The sequence below is a fragment of the Gymnogyps californianus genome, chromosome 17, assembly GCF_018139145.2.
Source record: "Gymnogyps californianus isolate 813 chromosome 17, ASM1813914v2, whole genome shotgun sequence".
Classification (NCBI taxonomy): Eukaryota; Metazoa; Chordata; class Aves; order Accipitriformes; family Cathartidae; genus Gymnogyps; species Gymnogyps californianus.
Genome location: NC_059487.1, coordinates 1,556,785 through 1,569,905, shown reverse-complemented (window position 1 = coordinate 1,569,905; position 13,121 = coordinate 1,556,785). Strand labels below are relative to the sequence as shown.

The following is a 13,121-nucleotide window of genomic DNA, read 5'->3' as shown; positions in this document are numbered from 1 at the left end:
CCCAAGCACGGCGAAGTGTATTTCACAGTGCTGCCGACAGAGTCAACAAGAAGTCGTTACGACATAGGGAAGCTTCGCTTTCTCTAACATTAAAGAAATTGAGACAGGGTTTCTTTTCCACGGAGTGCTATCTGCTCATCCTCAGACGGCGATGGCAAGCAGAACGATGAGGCAGACTTAGCCATGCCTGGGCTATGGCCACCATGACCCCAAATCAGTACTTCCAACGGGCTAAGAAGACCAAGCACGGGCAAGTCAAGCAGGCAGTGCCTCACCAGTGCAGAACGGCCTCTACGCAAAGACAGCAGCGCTGACCTCGCACCCCACCGCCGGGCACTGGGCCGGGCAGGGCACGGCCTGCCCCGACCCTCCGCCCAGCTCTGGCACCCTCCTCGCTGCCACCGCTCCTGCGCCCCGGGCCAACCAGGCCCGAGCTGCCTGCCTCTGCCCGGGGCCGCCCAAAACCACCCCCGCCGGCTCGACTCCTGCCTCTGGGACAGCCCCCTGCTAACGCGGCCAAACCAAGGCGTTCGCAAGCCAGGCGGCAAAGTTCAGTCAAGGGCGGCAAAGACCGAACGAGAGGCTCGGGAGGCTGACAGCGGCAGGGCGAGGCGCCCAGCGCGCCTGGGCGGGCCGGGCCGGGCCGGGCCGGGCCGGGCGGAGCGGGCGGCTCCCGGGCCTCCCCGGGGCCTCCCCCGAGCTCCGGGCTCGGCGCCGTCCCGCCCGCGGCAGCGCCGGGGAAGGCCCCGTTGGGGCCGCGCCTTCGCCCCCGAGCTCTCCGCCGCCCAGTCCCCTCTCAGCGCAGCCCGGGCGGCCCGGGCACCCCGGCCCGGCCCCGGGCAGCTCCCCCCCGGGCAGGCGCCCCCGCTCCTCACCTTCGCCTGCAGCTTCCGCACCAGCACCGCTTGCCGGTGCTGCGCCTCCTGCGAGCTCTGCAGCCGGCGCCGCAGGGAGGCCTGGCTCCGCGCCGCCATGCCCCCGCTCTCCATGTCCGCGCTCCGCCGCCTGACAGGCCCCGCGGCGGGGGCTGCTCCGCGGCCTGCCCCGGCGGACCGCGCTCAGGCGGCCCGGGCCGCGGCCGGGCGCCTGCCGGGGCGGGCGGAGCGGCTCACCCTGCCCGCCGGCGCGACCGGGAGCCGGGCCGCGGGGCGGGAGAGCCGGGCTCGCTCGGGGCCGCTCTGGGGCAGCGCTTCCCTCCTCGCTCCTCGCTCCTCGCTCCTCGCTGACGGTGCCGCGCCGGGCTGCGGTGCTGCCGCGGGGGAGAGGCCGCCCCGGCAGCGCTTTGCTCCAGCGAGTTCTGCTCAGAGACCGTTAAGGGCCCCGGAGAACGTTGGGGGCAAAAAGCCCGCCCTGGGGAGTCTGGGAGAGCAGGAGCGGGAGGAAGCAGTCCCTGACACCGGAGGGTCGGGGGGGGGCACGGGGACACCGGGCAAGAAGGCTGCGCCCGCAGTGACACCAGACAAGCTCCATCGCACAGGGAAGCCACCTCAACAGCTGGAGCTTCCTCCTCAAAGCTCCAGCTTCAGCCCTTGACTGCCACTGCAGCAGGAGGTCCGACCTAGTACGAAAACCAAGCGTGTATAGCTGGAATGACCGCATCTTTTTCCCCCTGCGTTGCAGCACGAGCGGGACAGGCTGCAAGCAGTGACAGAAAAACCCGTAGGGGAGAGAAAACTTCAAATTCACAGGACAACGTCCTCCGTGAAGTAAGCTTTATTTCAGGAAGAGCTCATGAAGAAATCCGACAAACAGGGCTCAGGCCCCTCTGCCCAGACTCGTCTAGTACACGAATTCACTCACTCACCACTCCAGTCACGAGTTTTCATAACTTACAACCCGTAACACTTAATTCATGCACTTACGAGAAAAAAAAAAAGCCAAGGGTGAGACTGCTCATCCTTCCTCCTCTGTCATGGTGCGAGCATCCCCTGTATCACTCTGGGAAGAAAAGCCTGAGTAGTCCAGCTGCTGTTGGATCTGCTTCAAAGGCTTTTTGCATAACCTGACATTTTATACCTTCCAGCTTGGAAGTTTAGTCTATACCATTTCAAAAGTCAGCAGATTCTGATGAAATGTCATACCAATGATGTCCCAACAGTTTGTTCAATTTTTGTTGTGATTCTGACAATCCGGCCAGTATCGTGTTTGATAGCAATAGTCACTTGGTTTTGGTATGTAATAGCTTTTTCGTAGCTGGTGATGAAGAATTCCAGTTCTTCAATTTGAGAGTATACTGTGTCCCAGATTGGTCCTAAGGGTACGGACCAAGTTGTAGGCAAGAATTCCACCAGCGTTGATATGAGGTTTGCTTTATGGTTTCTATAAAGTCATCCACAAGCTTCTAGTGCTGTAACGTTTCAGAGAGGGACAAGGACCGGTTTTGTCTTCAGATAGGCAGTGTGACTGATCATCAGTCAACTAAAATGTCTATAAAGGATTCTAGTGTTGTTTCCTCTAAAGATATGGGAATATATATTCCCATAAGTATATGTATGACCTGCTTGGCCAAAGAAACCATGATTGTGGCTGCCATAAGGAGCAAGCGGTGGGTTTCCAGCAGATTAATTAACTTGGTATTCTGTAGGAAGCCATAATCAAAGTAAAGGTGGTTATAGAATTTTGGTTTCCTATGGGATCCTGATTGGTTTGAGTCATCTAATCTGGGTCCAAGCCTTACTGGTTTACCTAAACAACCAGATCCAGCACATACCAACCCTTTTACAGGAAACCGTTTACATGATTAAGATTTATTTCCAGATTATACTACCCTATTGACACAACTACCAGGGCAATATTGGATATGTGGAGAAAGGGCATTCAAGTATTTACCCACACCCTGGGATGGGAAGTGTATTCTAAGTGCATTAATACCACCCACACAGGTTAGAACCAGTATCTTGTCTGCCTCTGTAGCTGATAACTACTGGTATATATGAGAAAAAGCGTTACAACCCTCTGATAGTGTGGCACTGAGTTCCACCTGCCTGTAAGAGCTTTTATCCCATGGTTAGGGGTTGTTGAACTACAAAGAGCTATTGCAAATGTGTCAACAGAATTAGAAAAAAGCCACTAATGAAACTGCAGATAGTATTATAGCGCTACAGGAAAAAATCAAATTATTTTCACGAATGGTAATAGAGAATCGATTAGCCTTAGACTGCCTATTAGCAGCACAGGATGGAGTATGGTCTGGCTTCTTCTAACAGCAGACCCTCTTGTACAGGCGAGGACGCTGTTGGTCAAACTCTCATTCGCATGTCTTCAAAGCCATCTTTTTACATTATAGCTTTTTCTTATGTAACAAGCATGATACTCCTTATTCAGCTGCTTGTGATGTCATAGGTGGCTGAGTAGCTGTTCGGGCAGGAGAATGCACCTGGCTTGTGCAGCTGCTTGTGATGTCATTGGTGCCTGAGTTGCCGTTAGGGCAGGAGCATGTACGTGGCTTGTGCAGCTGCTTGTGATGTCACTTGTGTCTCTGCAGCTGTTTGGCAGGAGCAGGCCCCTGGCTTTTGCAGGTGCTTTTGATGTCACTTGTGGCTGAGTAGCTGATTGGGTATGAGAAGTCACCTGGCTTGTGCAGCTGCCTGTGATGTCACTGATTCCTTAGCTGCTGTTAGGGCAGGAGCATGCACCTGGCTTGTGGTGGTGTTTGTGATATCATAGGTGGCTGACTTGGTAAAAGGCCGGAGCAGGCCCCTGGGTTGTGCAGGTGTTTCTTACTGAGTAGGTGACAGGGCAAGCGTAGGCCCCTGGCTTGTGCAGGTCCTTGTGAGGTGTCCTGATTTTGGCTGGGATAGAGTTAATTTTCTTCTTAGTAGCTGGTACAGTGCTGTGTTTTGGATTGAGTGTGAGAATGATGTTGATAACACGCTGATGTTTTAGTTGTTGCTAAGTAGCGCTTATCCTAAGTTAAGGATTGTTCAGTTTCCCATGCTCTGCCAGCAAGCCGGTGTGCAAGGAGCTGGGAGGGAGCATGGCCGGGGCAGCTGACCCCAACTAGCCAAAGGGCTATTCCATACCATGGAATGTCATGCCCAGTATAGAAACTGGGGGGAGTTGGCCGGGAGGGGCGGATCGCGGCTGGGGCATCGGTCAGCGGGTGGTGACCAACTGCATTGTGCATCACTTGTCTTTTCTTGGGTTTTATTTCTCTCTTTTTTTTGTTACATTCCTTTCCATTATCATTATTATACTATTATATTTTTGTTATTATTAGTTAGTATTATATTTTATTTTACTTCCGTTATTAAACTGCTCTTATCTCAACCCACAAGTTTTACTTTTTTTTTCCCGATCCTCCTCCCCATCCCACTGGGAGGCAGGAGGGGTGAGCGGCTGCGTGGTGCTTAGTTGCCGGCTGGGGTTAAACCATGACATGAGGTCAGAGGTGGCAGAGTAGCTGATAGAGCTGGAGCATTCGACCTGCTTGTGGAGCTGCTTGTGATGTCACTGGTGGCTGAGTAGCTGATAAGTCAGGAGCAGGCCCCTGGCTTGTGCAGGTTCTTTTGATGTCACTGGTGGGTCTGTAGCTGTTAGGGCAGGACCTTGCTGCTGGCTTGTGCCAGTTTTGTACTGCCAAAGAGCTCTCCAGATTCCAACCTAAATTATTGTAGAGCTGATCTCCTAACCCAAAGGAGCTCCACAGGAAGTATTACCACCCAACATTCTTTATATTCCCATTGGACTCAGCTTAAAGGCTCTCCCATCTTAATGTGCTGTTCCCTCATTGAGTCCCATGGCAAATGGCTTCCTGAGCAGTGAGCAAGCTGTCACACTTGTTATAAAGCCACCCTTACTAGCATCCTCTTAGTTGCTTGCTAAATGTAACAAATTGTTTTTCTTTTTTTTCCAAAGTATGCTCTGTTGCCAAAAGCTGAGCATCATTATTTGTAAAAATGTGCAATTGGAGTGTGATCTCTAGTACAAGTTATTCTTTTTCAGTAATGGTCTTACCCTCAAAAGCCAAAGGAGTGACACAGAGTATAAAAGAGAGACTTAGTGCAGCTGAAAAGGAACACTTTTTGAAGTTCAAAAGCTTGTGTTCCATTTGGGAAAAGGTGTCATCCACAATGCTATTTATTAAAGCTAACACTGTAAGAAGAGTATAGCATAGATAATCTTACATCCCTTTAGGTGCTGGGAAACCCAAGCAGTATAGCATCGAACAAGACTTTGACCCATACGCAGCACGCTGTGCAGACCCCATCCATAAAGAAGGCACCTCCTTTTGGTGGTTCAAGCTATTGTAGGATTTTCTTGCAGGAAAACAATTCTATTCATCGTTTCTACTGTCAAACAAAAAGAAGTTCTCATGAGAACTTCTCGCTGCACCGTTAGATAAAGGCATGGCCAGGTGGGTGGCGTAATCACAGGTACCCAGTGGGAGCTGCCTGCAGGGTCCTCAGTTACAACGAGCTGCTGAGTTTATCATGCAGCCAAGGACTTTTTGCAGCACAACACAGGCCTGAAGGCCATGCTCTGTGTGTAGCACAGCACAGGCCTGGGCATACTCAGGTTAACTGTGATGTGGAACACTGTCTCCTTGATGTACAATGGTCTTCTGGGCAGGATCACTACAGGTGGGAAGAGATGTGCTGGGATCTGAGTACGGGGTGTTGGGTCCTGATTCTGCTATGGCGCACTCTGAGGAGATGATCCAGACCGAGTGGCAGTGCTTTGGTCAGGGGTCTGACCTGTTGTTGTGCTGGGCCTGAGTTTGCGCAGCAACAGTGAAATGATGCTGCTAGGCAGTGACCACAGAAACCACCGAGGAAGGGTACATAAACTGCTCCCTGAGAGCCCAAATTGAGCGCTCCTGAGGAACAGCTGGCCTGCGCCTGGGTGAGCTCCCCTTACCTGGGATGCCAGGTAAGGATACTTTCCTGGGAACTGAGTGATACCTATTAGGTAGATGATAAGGAATTTGGAATAGAAGCAGAATAGTCCCCAGTCGCAGGGTGGTGTAATTGTTACCTACTTCGTAAAAGTGCCTTATCCTAATAAACCTTACTTTGTGCCTTGGACTCGGAACCTTATTCCTTCAAGGGGTAGATCGTAGCAGAGGGTCTGACCGTGACACACACTCAGCATGATCAGAAGAGTCAGAGGTGGGTGCTCCTAATGGCTCGGTTTAACTGAGTGCAGTCTGTCCAAGCCCTTGCCCAGAATCAAAAGAAGAAGAGAGTTCTTCAAAGAGAGATTCATGGTAGTAAAAATCAAAGTTTTGATCTGACTTACCTCTGGAAGAGACCAGCTCTCTCCCCATTGACTATAAAGAAAGGCCAGAGGCATGAGGCATATAAGCCTGTCGTTGGTGCTTGTGAAGGCCAAATTGCTCAGCTGAATCAGCTTCTCTGAATGTTTCCAGAACGCTGAACTCCTTTGGGGATGTGGGACTGAAGATAGGAGGCAAATCGCTGCAGATGTCACCAATGATAATAAGCTCCCTGTGCATGAGATTCCCATATATGGGGTTGGGATAGACCATCTTCCCTGGTCATGTTCGTGTATCGTTAGGGGAAAAAAAATCATAAACTGAGAATCAGATCAAGGTGGTAACGCTCATAAAAGGAATAGCCATGTGGATAAATTAAGAAAGAATAGTAATGAATAGGGCTGGAAGAGAGCTTGAGAGGGCTTCTAAACCACACTGCCAGTCCAGAAACTGCCTTTTCCAAGTCATTCCTGACAGATGCCCCCAAAAGCCTTCAGTTTCACAGCCTCCCCAAGGTTTGCTCCTGTTACTACTGGAATTTGTTGGTTTTGCTTTTTCCCTATCTGTCACCTTTCTTTTGGCCTTTGACTTCTTGTCCCACCTGTATTGCATCTTGTGAACAGTTTCTCCTATCCATCTACTTTTTAAACTAGATCATCACCTGAGTTCCTGCTATCCTTTCTGGAAATGTTTTCTAGACCCCTGACCATGCTTGTTGCTTGTCTCTGGAGTACATCCTGCCTGTCCATGTGTTTTTTGAACTAGACACTGTGTGCAAGCTGAAGACTCAGCAGAGCTGAGCAGAGTGAGGAGGTGATGCTGTGTGTCTGGCTGTCGGTACTACTGGTTATGCATGGTGTTTGCTTTCTCTACAGCAGCAGGACACTGCTGACACAAGGGGAGCTTGCAATCAGCTGTAATCCCCAGCTATTTTCTAGAGACTGGATCTCTAGCCTGTCATTGCCAGTGTTGTCTTTGTGCAGGTGAAGGAGAGAAATATGAACCTCTAGAGGCCAATTCATCTGACCTGCTTGTCCTATCTATCTTCAGATAAAAGGAGTTTTCCTCTGGAAGTGCCTGTCTTGCTGCATTGCCGATGCAGCAAGCAGAAGGGTATTAACTCAGACTGAGACATCTAACATTAGCACTTAGGTGAGGGCAGAAGAATCCTCCCAGGTGTGGAGCTTTTTCATTTGTCCTTATTAAACTGCAACCTATTTTTTCATAGAATCACAAAATCACAGGATGATTGAGGTTGGAAGGAACCTCCAGAGGTCACCTTGTCAGCCTCCTGCTCCATCAGGGCCACTCAGAGCCGGTTGCCCAGGACTGTGTCCAGGCAGCTTTTGAGTATCTCTGTGGATGGAGACTCCACAACCGCCCTGGGCAACCTGTGCCAGTTCTCGGTCACCCTGACAGTGGAATAGTGTTCCTGATGTTCAGAGGGACCCTCCTGTGTGCCCATTGGTGCCCACGGCCTCTGGTCCTGTCCCCGGGCACCACTGAGAAGAGCCTGGCTCCGTCCCCTCTGCACCTTCCCTCCAGGGATTCATACACACCGATGAGATGCCCCTGAGCCTGCTCTGCTCCAGGCTGAACAGTCCCAGCTCTCTCAGCCTCTCCTCGTAGCAGAGATGCTCCAGTCCCTTCCTCACCTTCGTGGCCCTTTGCTGGACTCCCTCCGGTATGTTCCTGTCTCTCTGGTACTGGGGAGCCCAGCACTGGACCCGGCACTCCAGGGGTGGCCTCACCAGTGCAGAGCGGAGGGAAGGATCACCTCCCTCCACCCGCTGTGACACTCCTCCTAACGCAGCCCAGGACACCGTTCGCCGCCTTTGCCGCAAGGGCACGTTGCCGGCTCGTGTTCAGTGTGGTGTCCACCAGGACCCCCAGGGCCTTTTCTGGAAAGCTTCAGCTTTCCAGCTGGGCAGCCCCTGGCACGTCCTGGGGTTGTTCCTCCCCAGGTGCAGGACATTGCAGTTGCCCTCGTTGAACTTCATGAGGTTCCTGTCAGCCCATTTCTCTAGCCTGGTAAGGTCCTTTGGCGTGCACGTCCCTCTGGCGTATCAGCTACTCCTCACACTTTCGTGTCATCAGGAAACTTGCTGAGGGCATACTCTGCCCCATCATCCAGATCATTAATGAAGGTGTTGAAAAGGACTGGACCCGGTATTGTTCTCTGGGGTACCCCACTAGTTACTGGCCTCCAATTAGACTGCGTGCCACTGATCACCATGTATTCAAGGAGGTAGTGATTTTGAGCAAGCCATATTTGCTTGTCTGGTACATATTCATGAAGATTTGGCAGGATTTACAACAGTGATTTCTGTTCCATGTCATACATGGGAAAAAATGTAATGTTCCATGTTCCCCCTCACCAGAGGTGGGTAAAGAAAAAGCAGTACTGTTGTTGGTGACAATGGATGTCATCTGTATAGGGACCATGATAGACTGCTGCAACTATTGTGGAAAGGAGTACTCCGAGGAAGCTGAAAGCTGGGGTTTAGAGATTATTTGAAGACTATTCTTCAAACCATATAAGCCCATATTTTGTGGAGACCAGGAACAATTTACTTCCTCCCTGGGCAAGGGCTGAAACTGTGATTCTGTGAGATCCTTCCCCCCCAGCTCAATTCTTCCGTTAATGATAACAGATCTAAGCTGAAACTTGCCCAGTCTGGATAATCCACTCATTTTATGGTGAGCTTTGATCTGAGTGAGGACTTCTTGATCCTGAAAACACACAAGAACTGGCTGAGGATGTGAAGGTCAAGGGTTGAGGGCATAATTTAAAATGAGAGAATTTAGCAAAGTGAAGAGCAGAATCACAACCATGGATGACAGGAGAGCAAATGAACAGGGAACTCCTGACCAACCTCAGATCAGAAAGGATGTACACAACATGTGGAAGAAGAATCAGGTTATCCAGGAGGAATGTAGGGACATTCCTGTGGAAGCAGTAGGGGAGTTGGAAGAATAGTTAGGGAGCTCTCGAGCCAGTTAGACATACACCAGTTCATAGGACCAGAGGGTGCTACGGGAGCTGTCTATCATCTTTGAAAAATCATGGCAATAGAGGGTGGCTCCTAAGAACTGGAAAGGGCATTACACCAATCTTCAAGATGGGCACAAAAGAGGGTCTGAGGAACTACAGGCTAGTCAACTCCATTGCAATTCCTGGGAAGGTGATGGAACAAATCCTCCTGGAACCCACTTTCAAGCACCTACAAGGGAAGGGGATTGGGAACAGCCATCATAGATTTACCAAGGGGAAATAATGCCTGACCAACCTGATTGGCTTCTGCAATGAAATTAATGGCTCTGTGAATAATGGGAGATCAGTGATGTTGTTTGCCTGACATTAGCAAAACATTCAACAGCCACATAGTCTCCTTATAGCCAGACTGGTGAGATAGGGACTGAATAAGTGAAGGGTGAAGTGAGTGGAAAACTGACTGAACCAGCGGGCTTGGCACTGGCGGATCAGTTGTATGAAGTGGCCAGTCTGTAGTGGCACCCCTCAGGATTCAACACTGGAGCCAATATTGCTGTTTGTTAATGACATGCATGACAGGACAGATCACACACTCACCGAAGTCACAGTCAGCATGAAACAGGGGAGGGAATGGTCAGTATACCAAAGGGCAGGGCTGCAATTCAGAGGGACCTTGATGGGCTGGAGAAATGGGTTGGAGTAAGAGGAGCCAGGAATCCTTACTCTCAACCACCTATCTTAAGCCTACAAAAGCCCCCTCCTCTCCCAGTGGAGAGATAGGCTGTCGGAGTTACAGCACCCAGTGCTCTCTAACATGTTATCTTTCCCTCCCGGCTTTTGCTGGGAACACGAACACTATTAATGACTTGCCCTTGATTGTGCAAATGAGAGGTTTTGTTGCAATTATCTTAATGATCATTTTAATCCTAATTCTTTATGCTCTTTTTCCTGACTTCCTGTTTGGTCAGCAGACTGCTTTTATGTTTTTGTAATAAAAGCATTCTCTAACTCGTGTTTCTAGAGCTGATGTGAATGTATAAACCACTTATTAAAAGGACTTAATCAATTAGAAGACTGACCCTGAAGAAGTGCTCAGTGAAACCTTACTAGAAGGCCTCTTCCCAAATAGAGGGCAGACCCGTGGTCCTTTCCATTAGCCAACAGGGCTCCTTCTCCCATCAAGCAATTCAGAGTGGACCTGTTTTACACATCAGAGTCTAAAAAGTTCTTGAGAAATCTCAAGAACAGTTGAGACAAAGGTCAGACTCTGTCTTTGTCTTGAGTACAGCTGCTTCCTGTTTGGCTGTTCTGAGGTTTGAACAAACCGTCCTTTCAGGACAGAATCAGCAGTTTCAGCTCCAGGTAATGAGATATTTTGTCTGGTTAAAACTTTAAACCCTTTATGAGTCTCCACAGGATAAATTCAACAAAGAAGAAAAGGGAGAGCAGAAGGAAAGTTTACTCATTGCAAACAAAACCTAAACCTATAGTTTGCAATTCTTAAAAGAAAAAAAAAAAAAGTGGTGGTGAAAAAAGATGCTGGGAACTGAGTTTTAAAGATGGGTGGGTGATGGAGAATGCTTTTTTTTTTTTTTTTTTTAGTAAGAGTTGATTTCAAAATCACTTTCAGAAATAGTGACCTGCAGCTGACATCTACAGCTGATGTCAGGCATTGACTGTAAAGTTAGGCAAAAGTTATGCCAGGGGTGAGAGGTGGGGTGGGGAACCAGAGCAAAAGGAGAGGGAAAGGGAGAAGAAGAGGGAGAAGGAGAAGGAGAGAAGGGAAAGGGAACACTGTCCCCAGAGAGCAGCCAAGAACAGCAGCAACTGGATTTTCAGGTGAGTGTCTTCTCACAGGCATCCTCTCTGCTACGGCAGGGTTCCCAACACTTCTCCTGTATCATAACTGCATGCTTCTCCTCAGGATCTTCTCAAATGCCCTATTAGCCACTACTCTTACGGTGCTAATCAGAGTATGCCTTTCTCAGAGGGAGGTGCGGCTTGCTGATTAGCTAGAAGAGGACCCAGATATCCAGAGCCCCGGGGAGAACGCAGGTGACCAAGGCATTAGGACATGGTCCCCGCTCTAACTCTTAGACTTTACTTCCACAAATGGCTGACAAACACAGGTGTCCAGGTTTGCAGGCACCCTGCCCTTCTCTTTCCACTGGACACTCTGTCCACAAACTGCAGAAGCAACCATACATCCAGGACATAAGGAACCTCCTCCCTGCAAGCTAGAGGAGGACCCAGGTGTTCAGGACTCCTTCAACCCCCTACTTTCCTCTTACCCGTGGGAGGACAAAGGCATGCAGGGTCAAAGCACCCTCTTCCTGCTCTAACCTCAAAGTTCCCACCCAGCTGGCAGGAGAACCCAGAGCCCAGGGCACAGGCCCCCACAGAGGAATCCTGTGATGAACCCTGTGGAGGACCCCAGCTTTCGTGCTCCCACACCAGCCTCCATGGGAAGCCACAGCCTTGATGCCTGTCCTGCCTGTAGAGTCCTGGTGCCACCGGGGCAGAAGGCCCTGCTGAGTGGCAGCACTGCATCTTCCTAGTTGGAGCCACCCCTCATTTCTATGGTCCCCAGCAGCTCACAGACACGCTGCCCGCTGACGTCATGTCCGGCCTCAGCTCCTTCTTGCACCCCATGTTCACCACAGTGGAGAACCACAGACAAGAGAGACAGGAGCCATGTGCTCAGTCTTCCCAGCCTTGAAGGCATATAAGCCTCCACCTTCTACAACTGGTCAAGGGTCAGGGACCTGACAGTGAGCCTTCAGCACTGAGTGATGGCATCCTAGTCGTGTAGTCTTGGCCCATTAGATGATCTGGTCTCCCCAGAAATTGACCCTTGACCTTATGGCAGGGACCACCCAGCACTTGGAGATGATGCCATGGCAGCTTGGCAACCCCTGGACCCATGATCCCTATCATGGCGTTTCACCGCAACATACCAACACAATCAAACTTTGACTTTGGTGATGGCCTCTGGGCTTATGGCAATGACTCCAGCCTGTTGTAACTTCGAGCTCCTCTTGCTGCTTCGCCTGCCTCATGCCCTCTTGAGTCCCCCGTGCTCCCCTTGACACCACCTCGTCATCCTTGTATTGGTTTATGTGGCAATGTTTTGGTAGCAGCAGGGCTGCAGGGGTGGCTTCTGTGAGAAGACACCAGAAACTGTCCTCATGTCAGCCAGAGACAGTTGCAGCTGGCTTCAAGATGGACCTGCCACTGGCCAAAGCTGAGCCACTTGGCGATGTTGGTAGCGCCTCTGCATAACATATTTAAGAAGGGGTAAAAACTGCTGCGAAACAGCAGCTGGGAGGAGGAGTGAGAAGATGTGAGAGAAACAACTCTGCAGACACCAAGGTCAATGAAGAAGGAGGGGGAGGAGGTGCTCCATGCACCGGAGCAGAGATTCCCCTGCAGCCCATGGTGAAGACTGCGGTGATGCAGGTTGTTGCCCTGTAGCCCATGGAGGACCACGGTGGAACAGACATCCAACCTGCAGCCCATGGAGGACCCCACACTGCAGCAGGTGGAGATGCCTTGAAGGGAGCTGCAGCCCGTGAAGAGCCCACACTGGAGCAGGCTCCTGGCAGGGGCTGTGGCCTGTGGAGAGGAGTCCACGCAGGAGCAGGTTTGCTGGCAGGACTTGTGGCCCCGCAGGGGACCCACGCTGGAGCAGTCTGTTCCTGAAGGACTGCACCCCATGTAAAGGACCCATGCCGGAGCAGTTCTTGAAGAATTGCAGCCCATGGGAAGGACCCACACTGGACAAGTTAGTGCAGGACTGTCTCTCATGGGAGGGACCCCACGCTGGAGCAGGAGAACAGCGTGAGGAGGAAGGAGTGGCAGAGACAAAATGTTATGAGCTGACCCCAATCCACATTCCCCATCCCCCTG

The 13,121-nt window shown here is 50.9% G+C and overlaps 1 pseudogene; it reads right to left on the bottom strand.

The window, feature by feature from the left end:
• LOC127023473 (centrosome-associated protein CEP250-like) overlaps positions 1 to 989 on the bottom strand; it is a 37,618-nt pseudogene extending 36,629 nt beyond the window's left edge.
• Positions 990 to 13,121: the final 12,132 nt, after the last annotated feature.